We start from the raw sequence: 19,945 nt of genomic DNA on the forward strand, positions 1-19,945 counted from the left end.
TTTAATCCTGGATATAAGCTCTCTTGTGCAAAGCTTATACCCAGAATTAAACTTTTTTTGTATTTTATGTGTGTGTGTGTCTGCACCTGGAAGTCATGGTGACCAACCCCTACTGAGGGCTGGAGGATATTTAAGGAGATGACTGAATAAAGCCTGCCCCTGTCCTCCCAACTTGGTATTTCAAGGAGGTCTCCCATCCAAGTACTAACCGGAGTCAACGCTGCCTAGGTGTCTGAGATCAGACAAAATCAGACTTGCCTGGGCTATCCAGGTCAGAGTACCCAAAATTAAACTTTGTTGGTCTCAAAGGTACTACTGGACTAAGACTTTTTTTTACTTCAGACACTTGTTTTTTTACTTTGTTTCTTATTTCATTTTAGGTGTTCACAACCTTATGAACATATGAAGCTGCCTTATACTGAATCAGACCCTCAGTCCATCAAAGTCAGTATTGTCTATTCAGACTGGCAGACTGTCTATTCAGACTGGTCTATTCACACCTATTTTTGCCTGGACCCTTTTTAGTTGAAGATGCCAGGGATTGAACCTGGGACCTTCTGCTTACCAAGCAGATGCTCTACCACTGAGCCACCGTCCCTCTCTCAGTAAAACTTGCATCTTGCCAGTGTTCCTGCCTTTGCTAAGCTAGTTAACATTTCTGGCTAGAATTACTGATATTGTGAATGGCCTCTGTTCTTGACCCTGGTTCAGCAGTTGTTATCCCTCCCCCTGCATTTTATGTATTTCATGTCCCTTTGACCCTTCACGCTGACATCTTATGCTGGAATAAGCTCATGTTCTTCTTGAAGGTACCACTAGACTCCTGAATCCTTGCATGGTAACTTTCGAATAAGCCCCATGGTGCAGGAAGGGACTTTACAGCAAGCATCCTTGGGCAGAGTGAATATAGAATGGAACTGCAAACCTTGTAGCACTGCCCGCCCCCACCCCGCTTTTTCATGTTTGGGGAACGGGAATGAATTAGCAACATGGGGAGGTGAGCACCCTTTGGTTCCAGACTATATATTATAAAAAGTCACAAAATAGCATGGAAATAGGGGGGGGGGGGAGTATCAATTAGTGATGTCACAGGCACTGTCTTTGATACCCCTCCTCCTTGCAGCTTTCTCCCCCTCCTTCCTAAACAACCACAAGCCTCCTTGGACCTGTTGCTAGCTGCATTTCCTCTCTCGTCCGCCCCCTTCTCTCTGGGTGGGAGGAGACTCTTATTCTGAAAGAGAGGTTACTATCTATGATGTAATCGGGTGCCTTTGCCATAATAAGAGGAAAGAAGGGGGGGATTGCAAGAAACTTATTGGTTGCATTAAAACAAGAGAAGCACTCCTGGCCAAGCCCCCCTTCCCCACACACCACCGGCCTCTCATCGTCTATAAAAAGGCGGAGTCTGCCCTGGAGCTGCTTTCTGGTTATCTGCTGACGGCAAAAAAGCTGACTTTTGAGAGACAGGTGAGATCTTGGATCCCCCCCCCCCGCCCCAAGGCAAGGAGTAGGGCTGTGGGGGGAGCCCAGGAAGGAAAAAGGAGAGGGGCGGGATGGAGGGGTTTCCATGTGCAAGGAGGGAGGGGTGGACCACCACTTGTAGAATGCCGTTCTTGTGTGCAGAGTTTCAGGCTTCTGCCTCTTAAATTGCCTCCCTTTCTCCTTCCTTCCTTCCTTCCTTCCTTCCTTCCTTCCTTCCTTCCTTCCTTCCTTCCTTCCTTCCTTCCTTCCTTCCTTCCTTCCCACCGCCTTTCTGTTCCCACCTTTCCTAGCCTCCACCTCTACTTACAAGCGTCTAGGAAAAGCACTTTGCACACAGTAGTAAAACAAGGGCTGGTCGTCTGAAAGGAACTCCTGCTCGTATTGTGTCTCTCGGTGTATACTTGTGTGTGTAAAAGGGAGGGGGGATCAGAAGGGGGTCAATACAGTTTCCTCCTCAGCTGTTTGGTCGCTCTGATCTCCCCCCCCCCTTTTGCTCCGTTTTTCTCTCTGTTGTGGATTGTATGCTCCTCAGGGCAGCAATCTTTATTTCAAGTTCCAGAAAGGGTGGTTGGGTTTTTCCCATTGTAGCAACAACTACTACTACAACAAAAAACCTCAACAACTACTACTACAACAAAAAACCTAACAGCGAGACGAGCAGATTTGTTGTAGCAGAATCTCCATGTCACAGTCGCTCGGTTCATTTGTAAGGTTGCTGTCGTCTTCTTCAGTGGTCTGTTACTCTCCATGTGCCTAATAGAGAAATTATTATTATTAGTCATCATCATCATTATTATTAGAGGTTAAGGACTCCTTTGGCTTCTTGCTGCCACAAGGAACTGTGCACATGGTCTGAGGAACCCAGAAGTGAACCCGACTGCATTCAGTGGGGCTTTATGCTGCTAGGAATTGGGCAGCCTTCATCAGCTGTTGGCACACTTTTCAGCACCAGAGTGGCGGTGAGCTCCCTTTGGCAGAACACTAAGATGTTTCAGCACCTGGGACAGCTCCCGTATTGACTGGCGGCGGGGGCTCGCTCTCCACAGGCGGTTGATACTTATGCGCAACGCACAAACAACTAACTGAAATGTTTGCTACTCTGCTTTGTAGCGGCTGAAGGAAATTTTGCAGCATCGCAGAGCTCTTTGTCATCATGCGGTTAAGGCTGGCAAAGAGTTCTGAGCTACCCCGAAAGCCACCTTTACGCTTAAGGAAGATGATTATGGCCTGATTGGGGTTTTTTGAGTGGGGGAGGTTTTGCCCCACTACGACCCAGGAGGCAAGAACAGCTTTGACCAAAAGTGAAACCATTGCAGAGGCAGGAAGAAATATAGAAAAACGAATGAGAGCCAGATTCATATATCTGGGCAAGGTTCAGGGAGCCTAGAGACTTCGTGTCAACAAAGGTCACCCAAGCCAAGTTTTTTTTCTGGGGGTCAAATAAAAACAAAGGCGGGATGGGGGATGGTTTGCAAAGGACATTATATTTGTCATTGTATTTAGAACTGGAAAATGATACACCCTTTCAACTTTAAAAGTGCATATATGATATTTGATCTTGAACAATACCGCTCAGATAGCCTGTTTTCTCAAGCGTAAAGCTGTGCCCTTTCATGGCAATACTGAAGCTGTCTTGTACTGTGTTGATCACTGGACCATCTACGCTTTTGCTCTGCCTGTCAGCAGGTCCCCTTCTCCCTTGCTGCCTGAGATCCTTTGAACTAGAGAGGCTGGGAACTGAGCCTGGGACCCTTCTGCATGCAAAACAGGGGCTTTGTAATGTTTAATTTATATTCCCCTCCTTCAGCTACAATTAATTTCTTAGTATGTACTGCTTTGGTACAAAAGTTAACTGGCAAAGACGTTGATTTTTAACAAAACGTGGTTAAATTCAAATGGAGTTCCTCGTGTGAGATACTACCAGTTTGTTTTTGGGGTAAGTGCTAAGAAATGTTTACAACAGCAGCTGAGAGAACTATGAATGTGCTTCCAAGGGAGATTCCAGTGAGATGCTAATAAATTTTGGGATTCATTTCCAGGTCTGAATCTCTCGGATTTGTGCTGAATTGAGACTGGGAATAGCTTGGTTGCATTAGAAAGCAATTCTACCTGTTTGAGTATACATGATGGATCTTACAGACTAACACAATTTGTGGCAGGATATCAGCTTTTGTGAGTCACTGCTCACTTCTTCAGGTATCTGAAGCAGAGAGCAGTGACTCATGCAAACTCCTGCCCTGCCACAAATGTTAGTTTTGAAGATGCTTCTGGACCCGTCTGCTCTTTTCTCCTGCTACAGACAGACTGACATGGCCACCCATCTTGATATATCTTGCTTTGCCAATTAGTCAACAGTTGGAGGAGGACCTTTTAGCCTTTTGATCACATCTTGTTCTCACAGGTGTTCTGCAGAATGAACATATTTATCTCCTGAGCAGCTTATCCTTTCGGTTAAACAGCATCCCCCTTCCTCTTCCACCTGTTTTTCTCACCTGTGCCCATGTATATAGATTATGTCAACTGGTATTTCATGGCTCTAGTTAAGTAGACTTTGCTCAGAGGCGTTTGTGACAAAAAAATCTACCATTTAATTTTACTATTTGAGATAACTAATGTCTTTGATGTGGTCCAAAAATTGAATTGTCTGGATAGATGATGGATGGATGGAGAGAGAGACAGACAGACAGACAGATAGATGGATGGACTGATGATAGATAGATAGACAGACAGACAGACAGACAGACCAATGGATAGATGGATGAACAGATGGGCAGACAGACTGATAGATGGACGAATGGACAGACAGACAGACAGATAGATAGTAGCCCTGACTTGGATGTCCCAGGAGAGAATCATAGAACCATAGAGTTGGAAGGGACCTCCAAGATCATCTAGTCCAACCCCCTGCACAATGCAGGAAACTCACAAACTCCTCCCCCCCTAAATTCACAGGATCTTCATTGCTGTCAGATGGCCATCTAGCCTCTGTTTAAAAACCTCCAAGGAAGGAGAGCCCACTACCTCCCGAGGAAGCCTGTTCCACTGAGGAATCGCTCTAAAGGTCAGAAAGTTTTTCCTGATGTTGAGTTGGAAACTCTTTTGATTTAATTTCAATCCATTGGTTCTGGTCCTACCTTTCGGGGCCACAGAAAACAATTCCACACCATCCTCTGTATGACAGCCCTTCAAGTACTTGAAGATGGTGATCATATCACCTCTCAGCCATCTCCTCTCCAGGCTAAACATGCCCAGCTCCTTCAACCTTTCCTGATAGGACTTGGTCTCTAGACCGCTCACCATCTTTGGCGCCCTTCTCTGGACCCGTTCCAGTTTGTCTATATCCTTCTTAAAATGTGGTACCCAAAACTGAACACAATACTCCAGGTGAGGTCTTACCAGAGCAGAGTAAAGCAATACCATCACATCATGTGATCTGGACATTATACTTCTGTGGATACAGTCCAAAATTGCATTTGCCTTTTTAGCCACCACATAACACTGTTGACTCATGTTCAACGTATGATCCACTAAGACCCCTAGATCCTTTTCGCACATACTACTGCTAAGACAAGTCTCCCCAATCCTATAACCATGCATTGGATTTTTCCTACCTAAATGCAGAACTTTACATTTATCCCTGTTAAAATTCATTTTATTGATTTTAGCCCAGTTTTCCAGCCTGTCAAGGTCATCCTGTATCCTGTTTCTGTCTTCTACTGTGTTTGCAACCCCTCCCAATTTAGTATCATCCGCAAATTTAATAAGCATTCCCTCTATTCCTTCATCCAAATCATTGATAAGGATGTTGAACAAAACAGGCCCCAGGACAGATCTTTGAGGCACTCCACTTGATCTCTTCTGATCTCAGAAGATAAGCACAGTTATCTCTGTTCAGAACTTGGGTGGGAGACCACCAAGGAAGTCCAGGGTTACTATGCAGAGGTAGGCAAGACAAACCACCTCTGACAATCTCTTGCCTTGAAAACCCTATCGTATTTTTAGCTGTGACCTGATAGCACTTCCCACCACCACGTTTTGTAAACATCTCCACTGTAACACCACAGTGCAAATTTAGTAAATGGAGCAGCAGCTGGGCAGGTGAAAATATGAACATCAGTGGTCTTAAAGGAGCTGAACTGCATCTACATTGGATCATACCAAGAATTCATTTTGCCCAGTGCCCTGTTTCCCCCAGTAGCCAGCCTGATGCTCCCAAAAGCACGCAGGGCATAAAAGCCAAAGCCTCCCCCCAGTTGTCGCAACAAGGATTGAGAGGTCCACTGACTGAACATGGAGGTTCCATTTAGTCCTTGTGGCTGGCTACCATTGGTGAACCTATCACACATTAATTAGTATAAATGCAATTTAAAGCCCAATGAATTAGCAGCCATCTCTACATCCAGTGGCACTGAAATTCCACAAATTAATTACTAGAACTGAACCATGAAACAAGCACTAAGGAGTGCTGAACGGCTGAGGTAAGTTTACCAAAAACAAATACCCCTTTTTGGGCAAACTCATCGAGAGGGCAGTGGTGATGCAGCTACAGAGTTTCCTGGAGGATGCTTCCGTCCTTGATCCCCTTCAGTCCGGCTTTCGCCCTGGCCATGGGATGGAGACGGTATTGGTTGCCCTGGTAGATGACCTTCAATGGCATCTGGATCGGGGCGGCTCGGCGGTGCTGATGTTGTTGGAGCTATCAGCAGTGTTCGATATGGTCGACCATCGGTTACTGACCCGCTGCCTTGCCGACGCGGGGATTCAGGGGCTGGCCTTACAATGGCTTTCCTCTTTCCTTGAGGGTCGGGGACAAAGGGTCGCGATTGGGGGTGAACTGTCCCGGAGACACACACTTGATTGCGGAGTGCCTCAGGGTGCGGTTCTTTCCCCGATGTTATTTAACATCTATATGCGCCCCCTTACCCAGATTGCCTGAGGGTATGGGCTGGGTTGTCACCAGTATGCTGATGACACCCAGCTCTATCTGCTTATGGACGGCCGGCCTGTGCCCTAGAAAAATTGGACCAGGCGTTACAAGCCGTGGCTGGGTGGCTCAGGCTGAGTGGACCGAGGCTAAATCCAGCGAAGACAGAGGTCCTTTGCTTGGGTCGTCGGGGTCCGGGAGGGGAAATCCCCCTGCCAGTTTTTGACGGTGCGCCGTTGACAGCGACGCACAAGGTCTAGAGCCTGGGCTACTATTGGAGCCTTCCTTAACGATCGAGGCTCAGATAGCAGCCACTGCTAAATCCTCATTTTTTCATCTTAGGCGGGCGAGGCAGTTGGCCCCTTTCCTGGAGCGTGACGATCTAGCAACGGTGATCCATGCAACGGTCACCTCGAGGTTGGACTACTGCAATGCCCTCTACATGGGGCTGCCCTTGTGCCAAACCTGGAAGTTGCAGTTAGTGCAGAATGCCGCTGCCCGGTTGTTATTGGGGCTTCCAAGATGGGAGCACATTCAGCCAGGGCTCCGGATTCTGCACTGGCTGCCAATAATATACCGAGTTCGGTACAAGGTGCTGGTTATTACCTTTAAAGCCCTATATGGCCTAGGACCTGCCTACCTTAGGGACCGTCTCTCCCCACATGTTCCCCAGAGAGTACTGAGATCGGGATCCCAAAATCTGCTTGTTTTCCCCGGGCCAAAAGAAGCCCGCCTGAAATCTACCAGGGACAGGACTTTCTCTGTAAAGGCCCCTTTCTGGTGGAACCAGCTGCCGGAAGAGGTGAGGGCCCTGCGGGACCTTGGCCAGTTCCGCAGGGCCTGTAAGACAGCCCTCTTCCAGCTGGCCTATAACTAACTGGCATTGGAAACTGAGTGTAGTTTTAATAGACCGCTGTTATATGTTTTATTTTACTGTTTTAACTGTGCAAGATGTTTTAAATTCAATAATTTTATGTTAGATTTTATGTGCTGTGAGCCGCCCTGAGCCACTTCGGTGGGAAGGACAGGATATAAATTGAAATAAACTTGAAACTTGAAACCCCACTCCCTGTCATGCTGGTGCAGGCTCTCTTGGCTTGAAACAGACTTAGAAAAGCAATCTAAAGGACTGGCTGTTCAAGACCGAACTTCAAAAACCTCACTCCGTGGAGCCATCTTTCTGCTCACTCAGGGTCCTGAAGGGCTCTCCCTTCCCAGTGGGGCAACCGTGTGTGTGTGTGTGTGTGTGTGTGTGTGTGTGTGTGACATAGCAACAGGTGGACTTTAGACTTCAGACGTTTGAGATCCTGAGAAGAAGAAGAAGAAGAAGATATTGGATTTATATCCCGCCCTCCACTCCGAAGAGTCTCAGAGCGGCTCACAATCTCCTTTATCTTCCTCCCCCACAACAGACACCCTGTGAGGTGGGTGGGGCTGGAGAGGGCTCTCACAGCAGCTGCCCTTTCAAGGACAACCTCTGCCAGAGCTATGGCTGACCCAAGGCCATGCCAGCAGGTGCAAGTGGAGGAGTGGGGAATCAAACCCGGTTCTCCCAGATAAGAGTCCGCACACTTAACCACTACACCAAACTGGCTCTCCTGGACAGCTGACAGATCCAGGTGGGCAGCCGTGTTGGTCTGAAGCAGTAGAACAAAATAGGAGTCAAGTTGCACCTTCCAGACCAACCAAGTTTTATTCAGAGTGTAAGCTTTCGTGTGTGCATGCACACTTCTTCAGACGAGGAATCAGGTACAGTGAGCAGAGCTACATATAGCTGGTAGGCAGTGGCTTAGAATGCAAAACCACTGCCTACCAGCTATATGTAGCTCTGCTCAGTGTACCTGATTCCTCGTCTGAAGAAGCGTGCATGCACACACGAAAGCTTACATTCTGAATAAAACTTGGTTGGTCTGGAAGGTGCCACTTGACTCCTACTTTGTTGGACAGCTGCCAGTCAGAGAACACAATGCTGAACTGGACAGACTGGGGGCATTAAAGCAGCAGTTTGGAGAGCCAGTTTGGTGTAGTGGTTAAGTGTGCGGACTCTTATCTGGGAGAACCGGGTTTGATTCCCCACTCCTCCACTTGCACCTGCTGAAATGGCCTTGGGTCAGCCACAGCTCTGGCAGAGGTTGTCCTTGAAAGGGCAGCTGCTGTGAGAGCCCTCTCCAGCCCCACCCACCTCACAGGGTGTTTGTTGTGGGGGAGGAAGATAAAGGAGATTGTGAGCCGCTCTGAGACTCTTCGGAGTGGAGGGCGGGATATAAATCCAATGTCTTCTTCTTCTTCGTCTTCATGATGTATTCATATTGGTTTCCTTTTGTCCTGAAGATGGGACTCAGTGGCTGAGCGCCTGCTGTGCATGAAGAAGGTCCCAGGCTCAGTCCCTGAAGCTGCATTCCCAGGATTTCCAGAAGCAGGTTTGGAGAAATGCCTTTCCCTACTTGAACTGTGGAGAGGTGCTGCCACTCATCAGGAAGGTAGGTGGACTAGCAGTTTGACTCTGTGGAAGATCCTAGAATCATAGAGTTGGCAGGGGCCATACACACCCTCTAGCCCAACCCCCTGCTCCATGCAGGATCAACCTAAAGCGACTCCAACAAATAACCATCCAGTCGCGTTTTGAAGACTGCCAACGAAGGAGAGCTCCCCACTTTCCTAGACAGAAGTCCGTGAGCAAAACGTTGTCACTGTGGTCCTCTAACCAGAGAAGACACAGTTCAGTGTGTAAACCCTTGTTGTGTGCTGGGAAGGTTGCAGTTTTAGTCCTTGGTATCTCTATTTGAAACAGCAGTGAGGAAGCCTCTTCCCAGAACTGTTGCCAGTCATAGAAGAAAATACTGAACAAAATGATTGAATCAAATGAATTGGTGTAAGGTTGCCAACCTCCAGGTTGGGCCTAGACATTTCTTGAAATTGCAATTCATCTCCAGCCCACATGCGTCATTTCTGTATGGCATGATCCCCTGCTGGGGTCCCTCCCCTCCCCTCCCCAAATTCAACCCTCTCCAGGCTTCACCTCCCAACATCTCCAGGGATTTTCTCACCCAGAGCTGGCAACCCTATTTTGTTGTAAGTCAGTTTCCTATGCCCAAGCTCAAAATAGAATTCTCTCTCCCATCTTGGCCTAACAAAAGGATGTAATGTTTTAAGGATTTTATTGTGATTTTATTGGTATGATTTAACTCTATTGTTATGATTTAATTCTATGCTATTTTAATTGCTGTTAGCCGCCCTGAGCCCATCGGGGGAGGGCGGGATATAAGTGTAATAAAATAAATAAAATGTATCCTTGTATACCTGTATACCGACTACTGAATATCGAATATGGAACATCGAAATGTTGAAGACGGTATACCGAATCAGTATTTGAATTTGAATAGAGTGTAGCTTTACGACCGCTGTCTGATTTTAACGACATGTACATTTATAACAAACGTTGGATTTTAATTATTTAATGAAATGTTAATTTTATAGTGTAATTTATTTTTATGTTAGTTTTACATATGTTGTAAGCCGCCCTGAGCCACTCGATGGGAAGGGCGGGATATAAATCCCAGATAAATAAAAAATAAAGATACATCACATTTTTTTTCATTAGGATATTTTGGTGTAGATATTTCTATGCCTCATGTTAACCAAGCCAATTCACAATCAGTAAGAACTAATTAAAAACAAAACAAAGTCATCACCAAATCAGTGCATCAAACCACAGTCACCAGGAGCAATGACCAGAAATTAAAAGCATTTGATTGGGGTTTTTTTTGGGGGGGAGGGGGAGATAACCCTTATGGAATAACAAAGTCTGGATTTCTAAATGTGAGGAGAGAGGGTGGAAGCTTTGTTTGAAAAGGAGAAGAAAGATTGAGGGCTAGAGTGGTGCCCAGTGGATGCAAAGACGTGTAGGACAAAAGCATTAAGAGTAGTGGTAGGAAAAGCAGAAGGAATTACTCTATGCATGTGCTCTTCCAGTGGCACCTTTAAGACCAACAATGTTTAATTCTGAGTATAAGTTTCACACAAAGGCCCATACTCAGAATTAAACTTCATCTGTCTTAAAGGCAGGGCTTTCTTTGTAGCAGGAACTGCTTTGCATATTAGGCCACACACTCCACTCCTGGAGCTTACAGTAGGCCCTGTAAGAAGAGTCCTGTAAGATCTTGGAGGACTGGCTACATAGGAGGTGTGTGGCCTAATATGCAAAGGAGTTCCTGCTACACCCCCCCCCCCCCGGCTTAAAGGTGCCACTGGACTCAAACTTAGCTCTATTCTTTCATCTGGTGTAAACTTTTTGAAAAGGGAGAGCTATCATGATGTAGTGGTTAGAACTTTTGGACTAGGATCTGAGAGACCTGGGTTCGAATTCCTGTTCTGCCATTACTGGGAATCTTGCTAGGTGACCTTGGACCAGTCACATGCTCTCAGCCTAATCTACCTCACAGGGTTGTTGTAAGGATCAAACAGGGAAGAAATGAACCATGTAAGCCACTTTTGACTCCACCGGCCATCGAAATAGAGGGGCACCAAAGAAGAGGTACAAGGACTCCTTGAAGAAATCCCTTAGCACCTGTCACATCAACCATCACCAGTGGTCTGACCTAGCCTCAGATCGCAAAGCATGGAGGCACACCATCCACCAGGCTGTCTCTTCCTTTGAGAACGCACGCATAGCTGGTCTTGAGGACAAAAGGAGATTGAGGAAGAATCGCACTGCTACAGGACCAACCCTAAATCAGACTTTTCCCTGCAGCCGCTGTGGCCGGACCTGCCTGTCCCACATTGGTCTTGTCAGCCACCAGCGAGCCTGCAGCAAACGTGGACTATTGCACCCTTCTTAAATCTTTGTTCGCGAAGCCAAGCCGAGAGAGAGAGGGCAGAAAGGAGGAGGATAGATGAAGAAAAGAAAAGGGGAAGAAGGAAGAGCACTAGGAGACGCCTTTACACTGAACAGGAGGAGGGAAGGACAAGGAGGAGTCTTGTGGAGCCTTGAATGCCAGCTTTTGTGGGCTGGATCTCACCTGCTCAGCTGTCTACCTCCATCCTCCTCAACCTGCTCACCCACATCCAGGGTCATCAAGTATGATGAGGGACTGGGGATACATTTCTCAAGGCCAAGTGACTTCAGTTCCCCCTGCTTCCTTTGGCTCTCATTCTACCCCACCCACCAGCATGGTGTCTGTCAGAGCTTTTTTTATAGCAGGAACTCCTTTGCATATTGGGCCACACACCCATGATGTAGCCAATCCTCCTGGAGTATACAGGGCTGATAGCACAGGGCCGACTGTAAACTCCAGGAGGATTGGAGGGGTGTGTGGCCTAATATGCAAAAGAGTTCCTGCTACCAAAAAAACCCCCTGATGTCTTTCATCTGGAGGCTCTCACAACAGCTAGGAGCCCCTCTAGGAACTCGTAGTTGCTCATTTTTACCTTTTGGGTAACTTGAAATGAGAGCAGCTGCTCTCCTGCAGAAATAAATTTATATCCTGCTTGGTGCCCGTCATGGGCACCATGGTCCCTGCTAGCTACAATGGTGCCTGGGACCCATTCCCTTCTTCCAAGAAACAAGGAGCCAATCCTGGAGGAGGAGGAGGTGCTTCAGGAGGAATGAGGGCACCAGCACTGAAAGGTCCCTCTCTCCCCCCCTTCTCCATCACCCCCAGCCATGAGGTTTACGCTTTCAAGGGATGATTCAGAACTCTCGACTCCATGTTCAATTGTGGCCATAGGCAGGCAAAGACAAGTAAAAAGATGTCGGATAGATGTTGGAAATGTAAATACCATGAGGGTTCTTTTTTTCATATGTGGTGGACTTGTGAAAAAGCGAAAAAATTTTGGCAGATGATACAACAAGAAATCTCTAAAATTTTGGGATATGACTTTAAGAAAGTTGCAGAGACTTTTCTGCCAGGACTACAAATAGAAAAATTTCCAAAAGAAGACAGGACTTTAATTTGGTATTTGCTCTCAGCTGCTAGGACATTGTATGCGCAGTTGTGGAAGCAAGAAAAAATACCAGAGAAATTGGATAGGATTGTGAAAGTTTTATCGTGGAGTGAGATGGACAAGCTAACAAGAACTTAAAGAGACTATGATTTGGATCTGTTTAAAAAGGAGTGGAAGAAATTTAGAGAATACATAGAGCAAGAGTGGAATGTAAAAAGACATTGGACAATTTTTTAATATGAATGGGAGAAAAAAAAGACATTGACTTTTGATTGGTTAGGGGTGCCTTTATAATTGAACTTAAGTATATAACTTCGGCGGAAGTCTAGTAATGGAGGGAGGGGGGATTGAAAATATCATATGGGTTAGAGATAGCAAGGATATGATTAAATATTGTAACCATATGTTATTAATAAAATTGTTTAAAACAAAAATTGTGGCCATAGACAAAAACGCCCCTTTGAAGTCATGCATTTTGGTGCTGCATTGCCCGGTTCATAATCAGCTCTCATGGTATAATGGACATGTTGTTTTCCTTTTCATCAATGCCTTCCTTCCTTCCTTCCCTCCCTCCCTCCCTTTCTCATTTCCTAGCTGGTTCCGTTGTGAGAGATGCAACCCAAGTACGGACAGCCTTTTAAAACAGATAACAAATAATCCACTTAAAATCAGATTTCCCAAATGCATTGGCACTAAACCTGCATCCCTTCCCAAGGTAGGTTGTGTGTGGAGGCTGAGGTTACACATTGCAGTGATATTTGGGTGTGGGTGTGTGCGTGAAATGCATCTGTATGAAGCCACATCATCCAATCCTTCCAGGATTTCTCTCAGCGACAGTCTAGCCCTGCAGTATCAAAGATGTGTGTGTTGGGGGGGGGGGGGTAGGATTTATTTTTCTCTTCTGTGCCCCTAAAAACAGACCATCACTTTCCTTTAATAGAATGGAAACTGTCCCGAAGAATGTAAAGGGGTTCAAACAGTCTCATCCTTGGAGAGCCAGGCTTGCTTCTGTCTGCTTCTTCATTTCCTTTTATTTATTTATTTTTTTTGCAATTAAGTTTCATATAAAGGAAAGGAGGAAGGAAAGAATAATCCAGGGGAATATGGGAAATTGGGGTTGGGGGGGAGAGCAAATGTCTCTTTTGTTTTCATTTCCTTTCTTATTACAAGATATCTAATTCTGTTAATTCACAATCTATATATCATATACAATTTATATCTTTCGTTTTGTCTCTTATATCGTCCTATCATTTTATAACTCTTTCTTTTGGCTTGCAAATACACATTTCTTATAATTGTACCACCTTATTCAGAATATGCGGTACCAACTCCTTATCCTATGTTCTTCTATATAAATGTGTTGCTACTTAATTTCCTCAAATTCCAAACTCGTACTACATCCAACCAGTCATACAGTGGCTGCCAGATCATCTTATTCTCTTGCATATTTCCGTCTATTTGTTTTACAGAAAGTGTCCATTTCTGCTGTCTGCTTTTTCATTTCCATAGCTCTGTCCTGGCTTTCTTGTGCCTAGGTCATGCCAGAGTGTGACCTAAGGCCAGGAACGGATATCCGTACATGCTTCAAAAAAAGCAGTCATATGAACCTTGAAATTTTCATTCTGAAACCTTCAACAAAGGAAATGAATGTGTGCAAAACCTTTCTCCTCCGCCAGGGCAAATTTGGGCATGAGGTTTGCAGAGGACTAAACCAAAAGGTGATAATCTCTGTGCATCCCGTCTTAGAAGTAAACCCTACAGGACTCAACGTTAATCTGAAATAAGCCTCTTTAGGATTACAGAATTAATGAGGCAGTGCTGCTTAGGAGGATCAGCTTTTCTCTCCCCTGTCAGCTTTCCCGAGGCTCTTTTGTCCCTTTGGATTTATTTGCACAAAGAGAAAGAAAATTAATTCTCACCGGAGACCTGTGGCCCATGGCTGGGGTCGTCGTTGGCTAAGCACAATGTACACATGCGCTGTGCGATAGGCTGTGTAAGAATTTCCCCCTCCCGGCCGCTATTTGTTGATGTTCCTTTTTCCAATTCTGTAGCCAGCTTTTTACTCAGTGTAGACCAGGGGTGTCAAATTCATTTGTTATGAGGGCCAGATCCAACATAAACGAGACCTTGTCGGGCTGGGCCATGTGTGTCTTAAAATTTAATGCCAGGGAGCAGGAGATATAAACTTTATAAAGGACAAACACAATTAAATTTTAAAAACAAACTTAACTAAACCATGCTTAAAACATTAGCAGTTGTTGGTCAAAGGTGAATTTTCTCCTGTGCAATCCAGGGGACTGGACAAAGGAAGGTCTGGCTCTTTCCTTCCTTCCCCAGCGGAGGAGGAGGAGACACAATCAGTAGAAGAAAGAGAGGCTTGGCTCAGTAGCTCTGCAGTGTGATTGAGAGAGACTGGCAAAGCAAGCTCTCCCTCCCCCCTTCCTCCCCAAGGGAGGAGCCTCAGCCAATGGAGAAAACAGAGGCTTTGTTCTGTAGCTCCTGCACGATTGAGCAAGCCTGGCAAAGCAAGCTGTGATGCAGAAGGAAGCAAGAGCGAGGAACAAGGAAACTGATGACAGCCAGTTGCTCGCGGGCCTGATAGGAGCTGATTCGACCCCCAGGCCACATGTTTGACACCCCTGGTGTAGACAATGCTGAGCAAGATAATCAGTGTTTGACACTAGGTTGGCCCAATTCCTGGAGATTTGAGGGTGGATTCCAGGAAGGGAGGGACCTCAGCAGAAGATAACACCATAATGTCCATCCACCCTCCAAAGCAGCCATTTGCTCCAGGGAAACCAATCTCTGTAGCCTGGAGATCTGTCATAATTCTGGGAGATCCTCACACCCCACCTGGGGACTGGCTGCTCTAGCTAACACATCAGCTTTGTATGCGACAGGCCCCAAATTTGTTCATTTATTTGTTACTTCCTTAAATGATTTTACTTTAATGGTCAACTGGCCACAAGCACCACCAGCCTGAAATAACTCCTTTTGCATTTAATCACTGCCAATAAAAAAAATTGCGACTAATAACATGATCCTATTATTCATACCTAATAGTAACATCTGAATTAGACTCTGCAAAGGAAGATAAACTTTATAAGTCATAAACTGCCCTAAATTTTCCTTCCTCAAATGCTCCCCCAAACAGCAGAATAGCAAAATATGTCCCAAAATCTCAGTCGGAATCTCCCACATTCACACCCTCTCTGCAGATAAGAAATACCGACAAAACAGCCCTCAATGACCACTGTCAGAAAGGTGTTTAGCCTTGCTTGCCAGCATAAATTCCCTTCAATATTGGGGCACCGTTAAGTGAAAAAAACACACACCATATTGTGGAATAAAACTAAGCCTCTGAACCCCAGAGCCAGGAGGCAACCTCAGGGGAAGGCCTCAGCCTCTGTGCTCTGTGGTTAGTCCTCCCAAAGGAACTGGTTGGCCACCGTGTGAGACAGGAGACTGGACTCGATAGCCGGGCTCTTCTTATGTTCTTATGGGATTAGACTATGAGCAGCTACTGAGCATTGTGTTCTCTCCTGCGTTCTTCTAAAATCCAAGGATATTACAGCTAACTTGATTTCTTTTTGTCTCGTGTACTTTCTTTGGGTTAAAGCCCAACAACTGAAACTTGTTTTCATTTATTTATTTGAAGAACTTAGGGTAGCTGCGTTAGTCTGTCTGTAGCTGTAGAAAAGACCAGGAGTCCAGGAGCACCTTCAAGACTAACAAAATCTGTGACTCACAAAAACTCCTTTAAAAAAAGGTCGTCCCCTGTGCAAGCACCAGTTGTTTCTGACTCTGGGGTGATGTCGCATCACAACGTTTTCATGGCAGAGTTTTTAAGGGGGTGGTTTGCCATTGCCTTCCCCAGTCATCTACACTTTCCCCCAGCAAGCTGGGGACTCATTTGACCGACCTCAGAAGGATGGAAGGCTGAGTCAACCTTAAGCCAACTACCTGAAGCCAGCTTCTGCTGGGATCAAACTCAGGTCGTGAGCAGAGAGCTTGACTGCAGTACTGCAGCTTTACCATGCTGTGCCACGGGGCTCACAAAAGCTCCTATCCTACCACATTTTTTGTTTAGTCTTGAAGTTGCTACTGAACACTTTCTCCCGATAAGGTAGCCAACAACAACAACAAACATTAAAAACATTAAACATATACAACAGTAGATGCATTAAAAGGGCATTAAAATGTAGCTAGTCTAAAACACTGTTTTCAGCTAGCCTTTTGTACAGACTCAGCCTGCACCCAAAGTTTCCTGGAATACTTCTGCATTGCCAAAAAGCCAGGAGATCTGAGCTGCCTGCTTACCAGTTTTGCAGCCATGGGGCAGCCCCCCTCCAGAAGCCTGAGCCCAACACTTATGGGAAAGGCCTTTCAGCCTGGGTCCCTAGAGACCCAAATGCCCTTTGGAGTAGATAAGGCTGACCCAGTTTTCTGACTTGGTTGAAAGCAAGCAACTTCATAATAACATTCATGAGCAAAAAATCTGCTGCTGTGCTTCTCTGCAGCCAAAACACAGCGGAAGAGCACCCACTTTGCCTGCAGATGGTCAGCCTCTGGCCTCCCATTTCAAAGATCTCAGCTGGCAAAGGCCTTCCTCTGCCTGAGACCCAGGATGGAGAGCTCCTGCTAATCAGAATGGACAATCCTGTCCTAGTTGGACCAATGGCCTGTCTTGGTATAAGGCAGCTTTGTAGGGATCCAAATCCGACACTAGGCAATATGAAGGAAATAAAGTCCCATGCAGATATTTCCTAGTCCAGGTTCTCCAAACAAAGACATCTCTGACTCTATAACGTGATTTCATTCAGGGAGCTCAGAATAAGGAAGAGAAGAATAATCAAATATTGATAAAATTAATTCCTTGATGTCCAGGAACATACAGAGAAGAATAAGAAACAAAAAAAAAGAACGTAAGTTGTGGTGTGAATTGAACATCAATTATTATAAGCGCAAAGCTGCAGTACTGCAGTCCTACGCTCTGCTCATGACCTGAGTTTGATCCCCGGCAGAAGCTGGGTTTTCAGGTAGCGGGCTCAAGGTTGACTCAGCCTTCCATTCTTCTGAGGTTGGTAAAATGAGTACCCAGCTTGCTGGGGGGAAGTGTAGATAATGGGGAAGGCAATGGCAAACCACCCCGTAAAAAGTCTGCTGTGAAAACGTTGTGAAAGCAACATCACCTCAGAGTCAGGGACCTTTTCTTTCCAACCACTGTTGAAGATTTGTATTAAGGAATTGAAACGGAGAAATTAAAGCACCTGGGTCTTCATTTGGAGAACTTGGGCTAGGAAATATCTGCGTGGGACTTTATCTCCTTCATATTGCCTAGTGTCGGGTTTGGATTTATATATTGTACTTGTGTAATACCGACTCTCCATATTGTTTAATGATTGAGCTTTGTAGGGATGGCATCCTCTGGGGCACTTGGGGATCCCCTAGATCTCCTAGCTCACCTCCAGACTACAGTGATCAATCCCTCTGGAGAAAATTGATGTTTTGGAAGGTGGACTCTGCGGCATTGCACCCCACTGAGACCCCTGTCCTCCCCAGGATCCACCCCCGAATCGCAAGGAGTTTCCCAGTCTGGAGCTGTTAGTTAATATCTGTTTCTTCCTTGTTATACATGGTGGTCTAGTTTAGCATTCAACCAAACTGGAGGATGGGAATAGGGTTGCCAACTCTGGGTTGGGAAATACCTGGAGATTTTGTGGGTGGGGCCTGGGGAAGGCGGGGTTAGGGGAGGGAGGGCATAATGTCATAGAGTCCACCCTCCAAAGCAACCATTTTCTCCAAGGGGAAGGAACTTGTTCACCTGGAGATCAACTTTAATAGCAGAAAATCTTGTCCAACTGTGTTTTCAGTTTGATGTAGTGCCAGTTTGGTGCAGTGAATAACTGCACAGGCTCTTATCTGGGAGAATCAGGTTTGATTCCCCCATCCTCCTCCACATGCAGCTGCCGAATTGACCCCGGGTCAGTCATAACTCTCAGAGTTGTTCTCTCAAGAGCAGTTCTCTCAGCCCCACTTCCCTCACAGGCTGTTTATTGTGGGGAGAGGAAGGGAAAGGAGATTGTAAGGTGATCTGAGACTCCGAGTGAAAGGCGGGGTATAAATCCAGTCTCTTCATCCTCCTCTTCTTCTTCAAGAATTTCAAGTGACCACTGCACAGGTCTTTCAGTTCCTCTTTGCAGATTTCAGCAGGCATTGTGGTTTCAACCTTAGTTTCACACCATGAGGACCAGAAACGCTGTGATGCAGTGGCTAAAAAGGCAAATGCAATTTTGGGCTGTATCAACAGAAGTATAGTGTCCAGATCACATGATGTGATGGTATCGCTTTACTGTTTACCCTGTTTTGGGGACCACATTTTAAGAAGGATATAGACAAGCTGTAACAGGTCCAGAGGAAGGCGACGAAGATGGTGAGGGGTCTGGAGACCAAATCCTATGAAGAAAGGTTGAAGGAGCTGGGCATGTTTAGCCTGGAGAGGAGGCGGCTGAGAGGTGATATGATCACCATCTTCAAGTACTTGAAGGGCTGTCATCTAGAGGATGGTGTGGAATTGTTTTCTGTGGCCCCAGAAGGTAGGAACAGAACCAACGGGTTGAAATTAAATCAAAAAGTTTCCAGCTCAACATTAGGAAGAACTTCCTGACCATTAGAGCCATTCCTCAGTGGAACAGGCTTTCTCGGGAGGTGGTGGGCTCTCCTTCCTTGGAGGTTTCTAAACAGAGGCTAGATGGCCATCTGACAGCAATGAAGATCCTGTGAATTTAGGGGAGGTGCTTGTGAGTTTTCTGCATTGTGCAGGGGGCTGGACTAGATGGCCCTGGAGGTCTCTTCCAACTCTATGATTCTATTCTATGATTTTCTTAAAATCAAATTCAGCATGCAATGCATACACGCTCGGCATAGTGTCATTAATACAATGCCAAGCCGTGCTCCAGAGGCATACGTTTCTCATCTCCTAGCTCAAAGCTTGCTACCATTTTACTAAATTAGCATTTAACTTGCTTTCCGAAAGCTGAGCAAAACAACCCTCACCTGGCCAGGGCACTGATTTCTTCCTAAGTGTCTCAGTGGAAGTTCCTTCAGCTCCGGGTGGCTGAATCATAATAATTTGAGTTACAATGCAGTGCACAGCTTCCATTATACAAAACCAGCTAGATGGATGCACATCTGCTCAAAGAGAAGAATTCCTTGTTAGAAATGTTTGGAGGCACAGCAGCTCAGCTGGGCTTCATTAAATCATGGAAAGGCATTCTTTCCAAGGGGAGCAAAATGCAGCCTCCCCAGGTGGAAAGCCAGGAGGGGAAGAGTTTTGTGTAAGCATAATAGCCCAGTGGGGTAAAAGGGACTTCTTGTCCAGCAGAGAGGAGACCCCCTGCCCGCCCGCCCCCCAAAAATCACACACAGGGTTTGCACAGCAAATTTGCATTTCAGGGAGAGAGGGTGCCCTTTGTAACCTAGTTTTAACTGCAGGTCTTTCCTCCAGACTGGACAGCCAAAGGAGGGTGTGTACTCGCAACCAGGGTATTATCTGGATACATATTGTTTGGTGAGATACCCATTATTGAGGTCTGA

This window comes from Heteronotia binoei, chromosome 2, assembly GCF_032191835.1.
Source record: "Heteronotia binoei isolate CCM8104 ecotype False Entrance Well chromosome 2, APGP_CSIRO_Hbin_v1, whole genome shotgun sequence".
Classification (NCBI taxonomy): Eukaryota; Metazoa; Chordata; class Lepidosauria; order Squamata; family Gekkonidae; genus Heteronotia; species Heteronotia binoei.